Raw genomic sequence first — 15561 nt, 5'->3', positions numbered from 1 at the left:
GCACCTTCAGCATCCACCTCTTCCCCCCCTGATGTGTCTGTGCCTCCCAGTGCTGCCGTCAATCCACCATCACCCTCACGGGAGGCACATGACACATCAGAGGAGGAAGATGTGGATGATGCAACATTCATAAGGAGAAGGCAGCGGTAGCATTCATCTCTGTCAAAGGGATAGTTTCTGCTTAGCCTTGTGCTTACCATCATGCCTCGGAACATTATCTGTCACTGTCCTCAGATTGACTCTGCTACATTCACTTTGGACTTTTAATGGACTGCCAGTGTGGCCATTGATCCTCATGGCACTACAATCAGCCTCCTGACTGAAGTTTTCTTCTTCCTCAACATGTCTCTGAATATGTCCCCCCCCCCCTCCCCCAGGACTCTGTCTGGCCCTCCACTGGCTATGTACACAATGTAGGTGAGGGTTGTTGTCAAAAGAACTGGACCAGTCTGTCAAATCCTGAAATGCACTTGTAAATAAAATCATGTAAGTTGCAAAGATGTGTGTTGACTGTGACCAGTCAAGTTTAGACAGGTCAACAATGCTTAAGCAGTGTAGCAAGCACAAAAAATCCGGAGTGCTTTTTCTGAAATTGGGCCTGATGAGCCTGCGTCCCTGTCAGGCAGTGAGATGCCAGGACATGGGTTAATTAACCAATGCCTCAGATCTCCAAGATAACTTTGTTGCTGCAAGGTAACTTTTCCCTATGTTCAGGATGGGGATAGGGACTTGGAACAATACTCTAGTCAGTGTCAAGTCATATGAAGTGCCTCAACCTTGCTTTGCAAACAAGGCAGACTTTGAACCTATACTTATTGTTAATGGGGTGTACAATGGTTGTTGTGATGGGTATCACACCAGGACACATGTAAAGACAGATCCCTCAACATATTTCCTATGATAACAAAGTAATCTTGCTGTAACAAGAGGAATGGTGTAGGATTGATAATGTTGAAATATGTTCCTGTGTTAAATTATAGCACTGTTGTGGTGGAACGCCCATCACAACACCCATTGCCCTACACTTGTATGCAAAGTACAGCATAATGTCCCTAATATACAAGGCAGTGTTAATACACATAAAGTAGCTTTAATATACCTTGCAAATAAGACAAAGGACATATCCACAGCACTACTTCGTTGAAAGTGAAGCTGGGTTGGGGACGGGCTAGCTAAGATGCCCCTGAGTACCAAACAACATACCCACATCATGGAACCACTGCTCTGTGAGCGTAATGCCTCCATTGCATCATGTGTCTTTTGGAATCTCAATTTTGTATTTGGTGAAAACGTATTCTTCAACCCATCCCTATGCAATCTCAAAACTGAACTTTGCTAGCCTTCATATCATGCATGTTTATCACTCACATTCAAACAAGAGTATGACCATAGCCTGTCCCTTGAACATGTTGTTATTCCATTCATATAGCCTTATAGCCCGCCGTAGAGGGCTATACCGGCTATTAAAGGCCCTCTCCAGCGTTAAAGGCCCCGAGCCGAAGGCGAGGGCCTTTAACAAGGGAGAGGGACTTTAATAGCGGTATAACCCATCTACGAAGGGCTATAAGGCTATTAGAACATTCTGTCACTAGAGGACAGAATGTTCATACAAAAAAAAACAAAGCTTTTGGGAGCACGAGGGGATTGGAATCCCCCCCAGGTTCCCTGAAGCCTTTGTTCAGCCAGAGCTGTGAACAAAGAGACATTGGAATGTTGGAGCTCCAGGCTTATACCAGCCATTATAAGCCAGGAGCACTCCATTGTTTTCAATGGAGCTCCCAACATTCCAATGTTCTAATACACATTCTACTGAATTGTGTGGGAAATGAATCTGTTGTAACCAAATACCAACTCACCAGCTAATTGTGTCACATTAAACATCAGTGACACCACAAACAGCTAACCACTAGAAATATATTATACAAATACATACTAACTAACCTTAACCTGATACTAATGACCTATCCTAACCTCCACTAATCTACTTTATGCTAATTGATATGTACACTAAATTAACTACCTTACCTAATACTATACACATTACAATATATATTAAACATCAAAACACCGTCCCCCTTAAGGCACACCCGGAGTCGGGACAAAGACAGCTTAACCTAGACATGAACCAACTAAACATACATCCTAAACAAGTATATATATGTTTTTTTCTTTATTAAACATGTCAAAAAGACTTCAACCCCCACCCAAAGGAAAAGGAAACTTAACCCAAAACACTTTGTAAAATGCATGAAAAAACTAAAACCTAGCTACACCTGATACTAATCTACACCTACTCTAAAACTACACTTACCACTACCTAATAGACGACAGTACAAAAAATTATAAAAACAGGCTTAAGGGAATAGGGTGACTGTACACGGGGGACGGGTGACATATTTAGGGGCTCAGTAGGGGAGCCCCAGGCCATACTGTCCTGGAGGTGTGTCTTTATTTTGTCAATGTCCTGTTCAATATGGGGCACACTTACATTTAGGTTTAAAAGCAACCTACAGACCCTGTGTGTGAAGCTGGGATATGTTCTCTATTACGCGTTCTCGGGGATAATGTGCCGTGTTGAGCAGGTTGTGAAGGTGCCCCTGGGTGTTGAGATGAGGTGGTTGCAGCATGGTGGGCCATTGTGGATGTTGCTGGAGCAGCAGATGGGTGTGGATGTGTGCCACCTTGTTGTACACCCGAAGGGCCTGGCATTGGATCAGTGTGCCTGTGTCGCGTTGATGAGGAAAGCAGGCCACCACGTTTCTGTCCACTTTTCTTGCTGGAGTCTGTAATGGACTTCCACCATCCTGATGCCCTTTCTTCCCGGTACCTCCTTGCCATAGCATTATAGCCCTTTGCCACATGACGTATATGCATATAACGTTCCTTCTGCAGAAGGAACTGCCTCACTCCATCAGGTAACATGTTTTCTGTAACAAAAATGAAAACATGGCCAGATTTGAGATTAAAGACAAATAAAAGTGTTCAGCATGTATCTCCCAAACAAAAGTGTACAACAAACATGAAGCAAATACTCTTATCAAATGTTAGGCCCATCCGACATGACCTGACAAGTTCAATGTTATTTAAAATTCATATTACCTGATAGTGATACCAACATGAGTATTTATGGTATGGGACATAGCAAGGTCAAAGTGGAGTGACAACAGTGGTAGATTAGCTGATTTCAATGACTCTGAATGATACCAACAGGGGAATAACTACAACTTGATGAACACATTCACAAGTCACTATTTGCCTCTACAACGTCAATATACTTGATGTTGTGTAGTAAAATGGGCCTAGATTTTTTAACACAGGTGTGTCAGGGCACTTGACATGTTAATATCCTTCATTGTGTATCAGACAGCTTTTCAGCCAGAAATTTGTGCGCAGTGTTCCTATGGGAATGTGTGTTGCGATGAGCAGCACACCACGACACACATTTCATCTTGTAATGGAGTATTTTTAAAGGAGGGCATAGATATTGTCCTGCACCTACATTGGGAACAGTTGATTAATGCGCAGAGCCTTGCACTACGGGGATAGACGAGTGATCCCATCAGCTCGTGTGTTTTTACATGTGTGCTATGTTGTGCAGCTCACATAGGCCCTTCAAGCACAATGGGAGTCCTCACAGACAAACGACTTTGACCACTGTCTATGTATGCTGCATTGCGCAGCACACATGGAAACGTAATACGGCACTTACTGATTGGTCATGTGCTGGAGTATGCACACTCATGCACATGGTCAGTCATTGTCATCAACGCTGGCACACTTGCACAAGGCTGGAAGTGTGGCTCTTTTTGAGATATGCATTTTAGATATTGCAGAAGGAGATGGCATCTTCTTGTTGCGCATATGATGTGTTACTGACTATAGTTGTTGAACAATACGACACACTGTGATCTCAAACAACTTTTGTCATGTACTTACCACCTTGCCTGCCAACAATGATTCCCATGTGATCCAGTAGCTCTCCCTCTCTCCCAAAACAATCCTGCCATCTGTGCTTCTACTGGTGGACAGTCCTGTCACACCGAAGATTCACATCAGGTGGTTGCAGATGGCTCCCACCTGACCTTCTTGATCTTCACATCATATCCCTGGAAGACCAGTCCCCACTCTCCACCATCAGTGGCAAATAGCATTTTACGAGCCAGGGGAAGCCACCCAACACCCCCTCGGGCATCCTGCCCTCGCTACCCTGACCCAACATCTCCAAAAGCACTACTAACCCCACTAATATGAAATGAAATCCAAATTAATACCCCAAATACCACTGAGAACTATAAATATACCCCAAAGACAAACACCAGACAAGATAATCAACAAGACACAAAAAACATTATAAGGATAAAGGCACAGGACTCAACAGGGACAGTAGACTAGGCACAGAACCACTCTCTAACACACCAGCAGATACCTCTCAACATCTCCACAACTCTCAACAGACACTAACAGTGTGACTGAAAGAGAAATTGAAAGTGAACAGTACTCCTCCATGGAACAAGATGCAGACTGACATCACTTCCTGGGGATTTGCGGCCCTTTTTGGACTTTGCGATGAAATTTTAGCCGCAAAGGGGAAAGCGGGAATCTTTCCTTGTAGATACATGTATTTTTCAAGAGCTTTCCATGGCGGTTGTGAAAAATATTATCGCTTACGTAGAAAAGCGGCCACATTTTTCCTACAGAGTGCTAGTTGGTCAGCAAATGTACCATGTTGCAGGATTTAGCATATGCACCATATGGCTATGGGATGTGATCTGTGTTGTGTGGGTGACTCTAGGCAATCTGATATGTCTTGATAGCAGTAATCCAGAGCTGTCAACATGCACTTGTTCCTCACATTGAGGCCTAGCCATATATAGTCATATGTGTTAGAAAATGCATGAATCAGTGGTAGTCATAATGGTTAGCATGGTGGTATTTATGACTACATATAAGCCTGTTACATCACATATTGCTGTGATGTCTGTACCAATTTAAGGGGCTTGCAACACACATGAACTTGAACAACAGTCAGTCACTACTTTATATAGAAGATTTATGATGCAGCATACAATTCGAGGGCCTGGCTACAGATTCACATTTTAGTATTTGACTAGCTAAAGGTAGAGATGTGCACATTTAGGATGGGCTGTGCAAAGGGACTAAAGGCCAGAATTTAAAAAGGTTGTGCTATGCATTTTAGATCAGGCAAAGCTGGAAATATTTTTGTACGTGTCTATCAACCAGATCCATTGTCATCTTTGCAATATATTTATAATAGGTTGTTACATGGCGTAAGGATCATCTTGTGCCAGACACAATTTCCCATCAGTCTAGCGTGACAACGATACACATCTTGAAGACAGTAGCGAAAATGATATGACGGCTGGACAGATAGTGGTCAACATAATAGATGATAGGACGCCCTCCTTCACTTTTCAGCCTCTAAAAGCTACAAGTGCTTACAGGAACACCTCTGATGAGGTATTAAGAAACGTGTGCACCAGAATGTAAGAAAGGAGCAATCATGACCTGATTATGCAGAGGTCAGCGAGCCTCACAAAGCCACGTACAAACATGTTGCAGATCCAGAGTCACAGGTGAACATGACATTGTTGGCTGGAAGCAGCAATGCAGCACTTTACACTGCACACTCCTTGCAACAGCATGGCATCCAATGCCTGTAAGCGCAGACCGCCCCCATGGACTTGAAACCGCGCTGTGCTTTTGTATAAGACCCGGAGTGGTAGACACAAGTACGGCAGAGTTATGGCAGATGGACATTGAAGGTGGTGCATGCATCATGCATGAGGCTGTGGGCCCCGGCTGTCGACATTGATGTGTCAGCAATGACCATTACCTGGTGGCAAAGTCAGGCATGTCAGATGGTGACACATTGCTGACATGAGAAGACCACATGGTCCCCCTTGTAGTGGCGATCATTCGAGGTGCTCCTGATCAGGAGTAAAGGGTAGTCTGCATTGCATAACACATACCAACAATATACTTTGGTGACAGGGGAGACATCCTATTTTGGGCTGTGCCTCCCAACATCATCATGCCGTAGGAGGTTGTGCTGCCCGTTCGCTGTGGAGGGTGAGGCCCCTGACCTGGACCAATCTTGTGTGGCAAGGACCTGTGACTGGGGAACTTAGAGGGGCATTTGCGTCTCCTGCATCTGTAAGTTCCCCATCATACTCCGAGTACACTGCTGTACCCAGGCTTGTGTAATCTGGACTGGCAGAGGATTAAGCAGGCTGAGTCACTGATTCAGAGAGGGTGGTGCGGTTTGAGGCCTGTTGTTGTTGTCCAGGTTTGGAGATGGTTGGGTGTGAAATGGACAAGGCCCAGGGTGGTATCTGCCTGAAAGTCATGAGCGCCTACTTATACAACCCAGATTTCCGGGGTGGAATGAGGAAAATGTAATGTGCTTGCCAACGTTGGCATCCAGGTGGTGCTGCTTTTCCTCAGCACATGTTATTGAGCTTTGGGGTGTACAGTGGATATCCCTTGGTGCTATTTGGACAGAGACTTCTGTCCAGCATACATATGACTGGAGTTGAGGGCCAGGTTGGCCACACTAGACTGCAAAACATGCCATGCATGTTGCCTGGCCATGTAGTGCAACAATGTGTTTTCAAGGGTATTTTGGACATTCTTTGAGAGATACAACCATATGTGACATTGACATTTCATTTCAGATGCATGATCATGTTTGTGTTCAACTGTGCCTGCAGATGTGTGGCTACTTTGCATGGTGTAGTTGTGATTAATCCCTAGAGTACACACATTATGCAATTGGCATGTGTAAACTTGGAGTGGCCATCCATGGAGAGGCGATGCAACTTCAGGGTGCTGCCATGTTTTTTGTGGTCTGTCTTACCAAATACAATGTCCATTCCTAATGTAATTGGTTGTATGTTACTTGCATGTTTTGGCGGTACTTATTGGTTTCCTTGTTGCACTTCGCTCTTGTGTATGTCTGTTCTCTGTATTGGGCTGTCAACACAGAGTAAGTGTTATTTGATGTGGATATAGCCAGTACTCCACCTTCATTGCCATGCCATGTTGTTGTGCATGTTACTTCCACACTTTCTAGCCATTGCATTGACATGTATATAGTCCTACATACACGTTGTTGATTGCCGATCCCTTGCCTGTTGTCCTATGGCTGACCCATGTGTCATTGTTTGTGTGTATGAAACTATAGCATCGTTAGATCAGTGCACTGTTGATGGATGAATCATGCACAGTGTTAGTGATGCAAGTCGTGCTTATTTGTCATTACAGTGGCATATGTGTCAGCTAGGGAGGTAGTGCCACTTGCAAATGTTGAATGAATGGATAGGTTTGGTGTTAGAAACATTATCTGCACTGTATTGACACATCCACTAGTCTGGCAACCTCCAAACATACAAGTTGATCCAGTCCACAATTGTCATGTATCTTTGTGACTTTTGTCAGTTAACTTTTTTCCTGTGTCACAGAATACACAGAGATGGTGTGTTTCAATTTTTATAATGGTTTAGAGCTTTGTGGCCCCAGCTATAATGATGCATCAGACACACACTGTATGTTGTACTATGCTCTTGTGTGAAAACTGACCTGATTGTACTCCTGAGAACACACAACTTACACTTCTCAACGAGAAACTATACACAGTCATGAGTTCAGATGCCCATTGGATTGTCCCATTCCCAGTCTTTCTTTAGTTGATGTCATCCCCTGAAATGTCAAGGCACCATAACCTGGATTGAAGGACTCTGAAGGTCTGTTCCAAGATGGCCCTTGTGCATCCCAGGGCCACAATGCTGTCTTCGTGGGCCTGTGTGTGGGTCACTTTGATGGGGGTCATCAGCCATGGTGACAGTGCATATCCTTGATCACCTGAAACAGAAAATGGAGAGAAGTGTCCATTAGTATTTTGGCTGGATGTGTTTGCAGAGTGGGCTTTTTATTTTGGCTTCCTTTTTGCCTCTGGTATTAATTTTACACCTGAAAATACATGAGATTGATACACCTTTACTAGGGGAGGCGTAGGGATGTGCAACATGGAGTAAGATTTACATTTCTCTTATTTGTATGCTCTTTCTGTGCATGCTACATTCTGACACAACCCAGAGTAAGGGTAATTCCACTTTTGTGATTGTTTGTGTGCAATTAGGTGTCCCTTCATGCAGAAATACTTTCCTCCCCATGACGCAGGCAACCTTGCACCATGGTGCATGGGTGCCTGGGTTGGTGCATGTCAGCTAATTGTGCACCAGCGCAGGGGATAGCAGAAAGATCTGCCATCTTGTTGTCCATATGACACGTGGCTTTGTTTCAGAGTAAATGCAGCACAGTGCAAGCAAATGTCTTGTGGCACAAGCTGCATTTATTCCTTGCGATTTTTGTCTGATGAGTGCTGCAAGATCTGTATTCCTATAGTGGCTTAGTGGTATGTGAGAGTATTTTTAGCTAACCCCCATTTTGGGACTACTTACATATATGTTGTTCTTTGGCATTAGGTGTTTGTGTATAGTAGTTGGCCCAGTTACAATGTATGCGGAATTCTATTTGCTACATGTGCAGTCTCACATAGTTGAGCTACATGATTGGTGACTTGAGGTGCGTGGTGTGTTCAGTTTGTACTTACCAACAAGCAGTCCATTTCCATAGATGCTATTCTGGAACCTCTGGTTGATGACAAATTGGTGGAAGTTGTAAGAGTAATGCACACTGCCTGGATAATTGGTGACGACATTGATGAACAGTCCAAGATGCACATTCATCAAGTATGTGTGCTTCCTGATCCTTTATATGTGTGCAGTGACCACAGGGGGCACAAGTTGCATATGGGTGCAGTCGATTGCCCCCCAACACATGCGGAAAACCAGCAATGTCATAAAAGCCTAGCTTGTTGGCGAGTAGAACTTGTGAAGTGTTGGGAAAGCGTAGATGCTGCAGCGTCAGGTGGATGATGGCATCCAAGAGAGCAGGGAGAACCTTGCGGAGGATGGCTGGGAGACTCTGACACTCTGGCAGTGGTTGGTTTGAAGTTACCTACGGTCAACATGTGCAGCACAGCAAGTAGCTAGGTCTGTGGTGGGACGTTAGGGCTGCGCTGGGATGGGCATGCAGCCTTGGTGCTATCTGGGTAAGTAGGCGTAGGATGGAGGACCTTTTTAGCCTGTAATAGGCTGTCACCTCCTCTGACCGGAGGTTTATGAGGGTGATCCTTTGGCGGTAGACTTGCTCTCTTCTGCGGCGCTGCCTCTGTGTGGTGGTGGTCGTGGTCTTCTTGGGGCTCTAAGTTGCAAGAATAGTGCCTCCATGGCATCGTTGAGATTGCCAATGAGGGTCTGGGATTTTCTTCTTTATATACAGGTGTGTTTGCACCATTTTTAGGACCAGGTAAGTCCTGACGTTAGAAAACTGCCGCTAACTGGACTTAGCAGCAGTTTTGGGTGTTATCTACGTACTGGAATTTCATTGTAAATATTGCTAAGTGAGTTTAGCTGAAGTTTTTTTCACAGGAATGCCTACCTTGCATCTCATTTTCGTTAAGTCCTGCTAACAGAAATGGCTATCCTAAAAATTCCTGTTTACGCTAGAAAAGTGTGGTTAACTGCAGTTAGTGGCACCTTGTAAATATGGCAATAAAAAAAAGCCACTGTAATGTCCAAAAATTACGTTCTTGTAAATATTCCCCTTTGTGTAATGCATTGAGAGCCACACAAAGAAACAGCACATTGCCAATAATTATTGCACTACGGTGCAAGGGTGCCTGCGTTGGCGCTAGACGGCGAGATTTAGTGCCAGCACTAGGGGAAATGCAGGGGTGCACCACATTCTTAAGATTAAGGCGCATCCCTGTGCTTTCAGAATGGCGAAGCATGGCGATAGCAATTTTTGGTTAACGCCATGCTTCGCAATTCTGTTGAAAATATGCCCCAAAATGTTTATCTATGATTGCAGTTTGGTTAAGGGAAGCTGCAATGAATCCCAGATTTTCTGGTTACACTTTGTAGAACTCAGCCACTAAATCGGTGTCTACTTGTCCATCTTTTTTAACTCAAATGTTAATGCTTTTTTTTTTAACTTATTTTGCATGAAGGTAGACAGACGGAGAAAGAAGCCACGTGAAAGCTTGGCTCGTTTTGGGCTCCTGGGTTAGGGTCACCAGGTGTCTCGGGTTTGCCCGGACAGTCCCGGTTTTCAGCTCTCCCGGCAGATTTAAGCTCATGTCCCGGTTTTTAGAGAGGGTCGGCTGAAAACGGTGGGAGTTATCTTTTTATGTTTCGCAAACTAGGGCTAGTTAGCAGCTGTTATAAGAAAGCAGTTTAATTAACAGGTATGCTATGGTGTTAACAGTGGCATTTTATGTACGTTCTTACTTACTTTTATAGGACTTGTGCCCTTATGTAATTCTCTGCTAAGGAGCGCTGTCATTCCGTGTGCTGTGACAAAGTCAAATTTTAGTCCTTCTTTTATTTTTGGGAAGTGTCCCGGTTTTTGGCTTTAAAATCCTATCCCTATCCTGGGTCCAAGAGGACCTCGAGCTGAGCCAGAGCCTGGCATCTGGCTCGAGTCCAAGTCAAGCTTTCAGGGCTCGCCTACCTCCAACCTCTAGTAAATCTGACCGGAGTTGTATATTATGTACAATTAATTAGACGCGCGAAGTGCTTCCGACCGATAGTTAGTAGGTAGAAATGTGTAAAAATGTATAATATATGCAGGGCACAAGTCCTAAAAAAAGAAGTGGGGGGACTCTCCAAGGTAGGCGTGGTCACAGGAAGTGACATCACGACAGGAAGTGACATCACAACGGGAAGTGACATCACAACAGGAAGTGACACCACGACAGGAAGTGACATCACATGACATCACGTGACATCACTCTGTTTTGATAATTAACACACAAATAAAATTCATTGTCATTTAAAAAGGTCTGCCTACTTGGGGCGGATTTGCTGAGGCAGACCACTCTCAGTGTCTGCCATGCCCGGCAGGAAAAAATAACACTGCCCACCACTTGTAGGGGAAAATCTCCCTGTGGGTAGGAGACATTTTTATTTTTCCGAAACAAACCCTTACTATGGTAAGATGGCTAGTGTACAAGACTGAAAGCCTTAAACAAAATGTGCTGTGGTCCCGGATGGCAGTGTAGCCTTAATTGAGCGAAGGTGACATGAACACATTTTCAAAATGCTACAGGAAAGTTTGACTGCAAGATTTTTTATACATTACAGGTTCCCAGAGAGGCTGCTTCCCACACTCGACAAGGACTATTACACACAGTAGGGCTCCATATTCACGTTATTCTATCGATGAGTGTTATATGTTATCTCCCCACCTATTGTAAACTAGCGACTCTGTATTAAATAGTTTTGTCCCAGCTGCCTCTCTCTAGCTGTGGCTAGATTTATTTATTTTATTTATAAAGTTTTATATAGCGCAAACTTGATTCCGAAGGATATCAGAGCGCTTTACAATTTGCAGCAAAGGTAACAAATCAGAACATTAGTCTAACATTGGGAATCTTGGCTGAAGACAATGGAGCTGCCGGGGCATTAACTTGGGTCAACAAGATACATCTTTCGCCAGGCAAAACCTAAAAAAGTTCTCGTTTTTAGTAGAACTATTCTCTCCGTCCCGGGATGCTTTTTTCAAAGAAAGAAGTAGGGGAACGGGCTGAAATTATTTTTAGAAGTAACGGCACGCTGTGCCCTTCCGTCCCCGCCCACTTCTACCGCTGCCTACCAGTCCTGGCTGTTTAGTGACCAGCAGGTTGCAATGTGGGACTTGTAGTTTAGATGGTTTGGTTTTTTGGTTAGTATTAACTCAGAGATCCACAATGCAAAGTGCTGTTTCCAGGGCATTAAGTGGGATGAAAAAGGTGGAGGGTCTTTACAAGGCGTTTGGCCAATAGAAGAGGCGTGGCCTATGTAAACTAAAATCCTCTGAATCGCACAGCATGGTCTCTGTTTGGTGCCCGAGTGCCTCTCTGTCAAGGCCACCGGAATTATGCAATTATTTGGTGAGTTGAAGGTGGCTGGGATTTCAGACCATTTTAAGTGCTTTCTTTAAAAGAATCACTTTCCTGTTCTATGTTATGTTATGAATAAGCCCTCAGTGGCCTCAGACAAAGCAGCCCTGTGGAAAAACTCACCCGCTTGGATGCTTCTAAACAGCTATAAAGAGGGCCACTGGAAATATGCGGAAGGAGAGGGCAAAATTAGGCGGCAGGGAGGGCAACATTATGTGACAAGAATGGGCAAATTATGCAGTGCAACGCAGCACATTTTCTGATAGTATTTCCTCATTATATTGTCATTTTTACACTTGTTTACACTGTCTGGGCATAGGCTGCACCTCATTAGTACCCAGTTTAACACCCAAACATAGCAATAGGCAACAGAAAGATGACCAGCCCAGCTTTGCAAAGGGCCTTTCACCGCGCAGCAACACGTGTCCCTTCATTTTAGTAACTTTTGAACTGTGTTAGCTAGATTTTTTTTCTTGTTAAAATCTACAGATTATGCAGCAGTTGCTGAATTATGTGGCAAATGCGGCAGATCCATACATATGCAAAAAACATTGTGGCCGCACAACCGCATAATTCCAGTGGCCCTCCCTTGAGACTGGTTACTCTCTGTGTAGGAATCAGAGGTTCGTGGGCTCTGCTTTCGACCTCACCCTGCCCCTGCACAGCCCACCCTGGCCCGGAGAGTGGTTCTGTCAGGTGCTGTCTGTGCAGGGCCTGCAAGGCCCACCCAGATGTCCCCGCCCTGCACCTCTGCCCCTGAGGGTACCCTGCCCAAAAGCAAATCTTGCATATTTTTAACCAACAGACACGATCCTCAAATGTCATTTCATAAAATGTGTCTTTAGGGCCAAGCTTAAGTCGAGACTCGAGGAGATCTAAGCGCATAGTTTAAGAAAATGTGTTGCGTCCGCACGTGTTACAGTTCCATTTTTGATGAATTGCAATCCTTTGCTTTCTGTACGCAGTGATTTTAATTCATTCTGCGTTATAACTTTTCAAGTTTCCAGCGCACTGGACTCGGTTTCCTCCCGGCCATGGGCATCCGCAGAAATGTTTCCAGGGGGGGGCAACATTTTAACTTCATCACCAGCCTCCGACATGATTGAGCACAAGTATTAAATACATTAAAAAAAAATCTAATAAGACAAAGAGCTTAAATAAACAAAGAAACCCATAGGGGGAAGAGAAAAATATTGTGAGGCGCCACAGCAGACGACCTGGCAACTACAATAAAACAGGGAAAATCTAAAAATGACCGGAAAAAAACAAAAACATTCTAAATCAGGTTTATGCCGTTCTAGAGCATGGATACTCACAAACTTTCTCTTGGGGGCCAAATTTAAAGTGTGGTTTGTGGCCAAGGGCCGCACAGGTGGTGGCGGGGTCAGTGGGGGAGGGGGGAGAGGCTAGAGCAACAAAAAAACTATGACCATGAGGGTGAACACAGGTCCCTGCAGCGGACGCCTTTGTCCACTTAGCCACCAGACCCGGCATACACACATCTTTCTTTCTCTCTCTCTCTCTCTCTCTCTGTCTGTCTCTCTGTCTCCCTCCCTCTCTCTCTGTCTTCCTCCCTCTCTCTATCTCTCTGTCTCCTTCCCTCTCCCCTCCCTGTCTCCCTCTGTCTCACTCACTCTGTCTGTCCATGTCTCTCTCCCTCTCTCTCTCTCTGTCTCCCTCCCTCTGTCTCTCTCCCTCTTTCTGTCTACCTCCCTCTGTCGCCCTCCTCCCTCTGTCTGTCTCCCTTTGTCTGTCGCCCTCTGTCTGTCTCTCCCCCCTGTCTAACCTCCCTATGTCTCCCGATCTCTCTCTCTGTCTCTCTCTCTCTCTCTCTTGGTCTCCCTCTCCCTCCCTCTGATTGTCGCCCTCTGATTGTCGCCCTCTGATTGTCGCCCTCTGTCTCTCGCCCTCTGTCTCTCGCCCTCTGTCCCTCGCCCTCTGTCTCTCTCCCTCTGTCTATCTCCCTCTGTCTCTCTCCCTCGGTCTCTCTCCCTCGGTCTCTCTCCCTCGGTCTCTCTCCCTCGGTCTCTCTCCCTCGGTCTCTCACCCTCTGTCTCTCACCCTCTGTCTCTCACCCTCTGTCTCCCTCTCCCTCTGTCACTCTCCCACTGTCTCTCTCTGTCTCCCTCTGTCTGTCGCCCTTTGTCACCCTCTGTCTCCATCCCTGCCTCTATCTCCCTCTGTCACCCTCTGTCTGTTGCCCTTTGTCACCCTCTGTCACCCTCTGACTCCCTCTCCCTCTGTCACCCTCTGTCTCCCTCTCCCTCTGTCACCCTCTGTCTGTTGCCCTTTGTCTCCCTCTCCCTCATTCACCCTGTGTCTCCCTCGCCCTCTGTCACCCTCTGTCTCCCTCGCTCTGTCACCTTCTGTCTCCCTCTCCCTCTGTCACCCTCTGTCTGTCGCCCTTTGTCACCCTCTGTCACCCTCTGTCTCCCTCTCCCTCTGTCACCCTCTGTCTGTCGCCCTTTGTCACCCTCTGTCGCCCTCTCCCTCTGTCACCCTCTGTCTGTCACCCTTTGTCACCCTCTGTCTCCCTCTCCCTCTGTCACCCTCTGTCTGTCGCCCTTTGTCATCCTCTGTCCCCTCTGTCTCCCTCTCCCTCTGTCACCCTCTGTCTGTCGCCCTTTGTCACCCTCTGTCTCCCTCTCCCTCTGTCACCCTCTGTCTGAAGCCCTTTGTCACCCTCTGTCTCCCTCTCCCTCTGTCTCCCTCGCCCTCTGTCACCCTCTGTCTCCCTCTGTCACCCTCTGTCTCCCTCTCCCCCTGTCACCCTCTGTCTCCCTCTGTCACCCTCTGTCTCCCTCTCCCTCTGTCACCCTCTGTCTGTCGCCCTTTGTCACCCTCTGTCTCCCTCTCCCTCTGTCACCCTCTGTCTCCCTCTTCCCCTTTCACCCTCTGTCTCCCTCTCTCACCCTCTGTCTCCCTCTCCCTCTGTCACCCTCTGTCTGTCGCCCTTTGTCACCCTCTGTCACCCTCTGTCTCCCTCTCCCTCTGTCTGTTGCCCTTTGTCACCCTCTGTCTCCCTCTCCCTCTGTCACCCTCTGTCTGTCGCCCTTTGTCACCCTCTGTCTCCCTCTCCCTCTGTCACCCTCTGTCTGTCGCCCTTTGTCATCCTCTGTCCCCTCTGTCTCCCTCTCCCTCTGTCACCCTCTGTCTGTCGCCCTTTGTCACCCTCTGTCTCCCTCTCCCTCTATCACCCTCTGTCTGTCGCCCTTTGTCACCCTCTATCTCCCTCTCCCTCTGTCACCCTCTGTCTGTCGCCCTTTGTCACCCTCTGTCCCCCTCTCCCTCTGTCACCCTCTGTCTCCCTCTCCCTCTGTCACCCTCTGTCTCCCTCTCCCTGTCACCCTCTGTCTCTCTCTCCCTCTGTCTCCCTCCCTCTCTCTCTCCCTCTGTCTCCCTCTAGGTCTCTCTGTCTGTCTTAGTCTCTGCCTCTATCTGCCTGTCCCTGTCTCTATCTGTCTGTCTTTATCTGTTCCTGTTTCCCTCCCTCTGTCTCCCTCTCTGTCTGTCTCTGCCTCCTTCTGTCTGTCTGT

Source organism: Lissotriton vulgaris, unplaced genomic scaffold, assembly GCF_964263255.1.
Source record: "Lissotriton vulgaris unplaced genomic scaffold, aLisVul1.2 SCAFFOLD_2344, whole genome shotgun sequence".
Taxonomy (NCBI): domain Eukaryota; kingdom Metazoa; phylum Chordata; class Amphibia; order Caudata; family Salamandridae; genus Lissotriton; species Lissotriton vulgaris.
Note: the sequence above shows the minus strand (reverse complement) of the source record.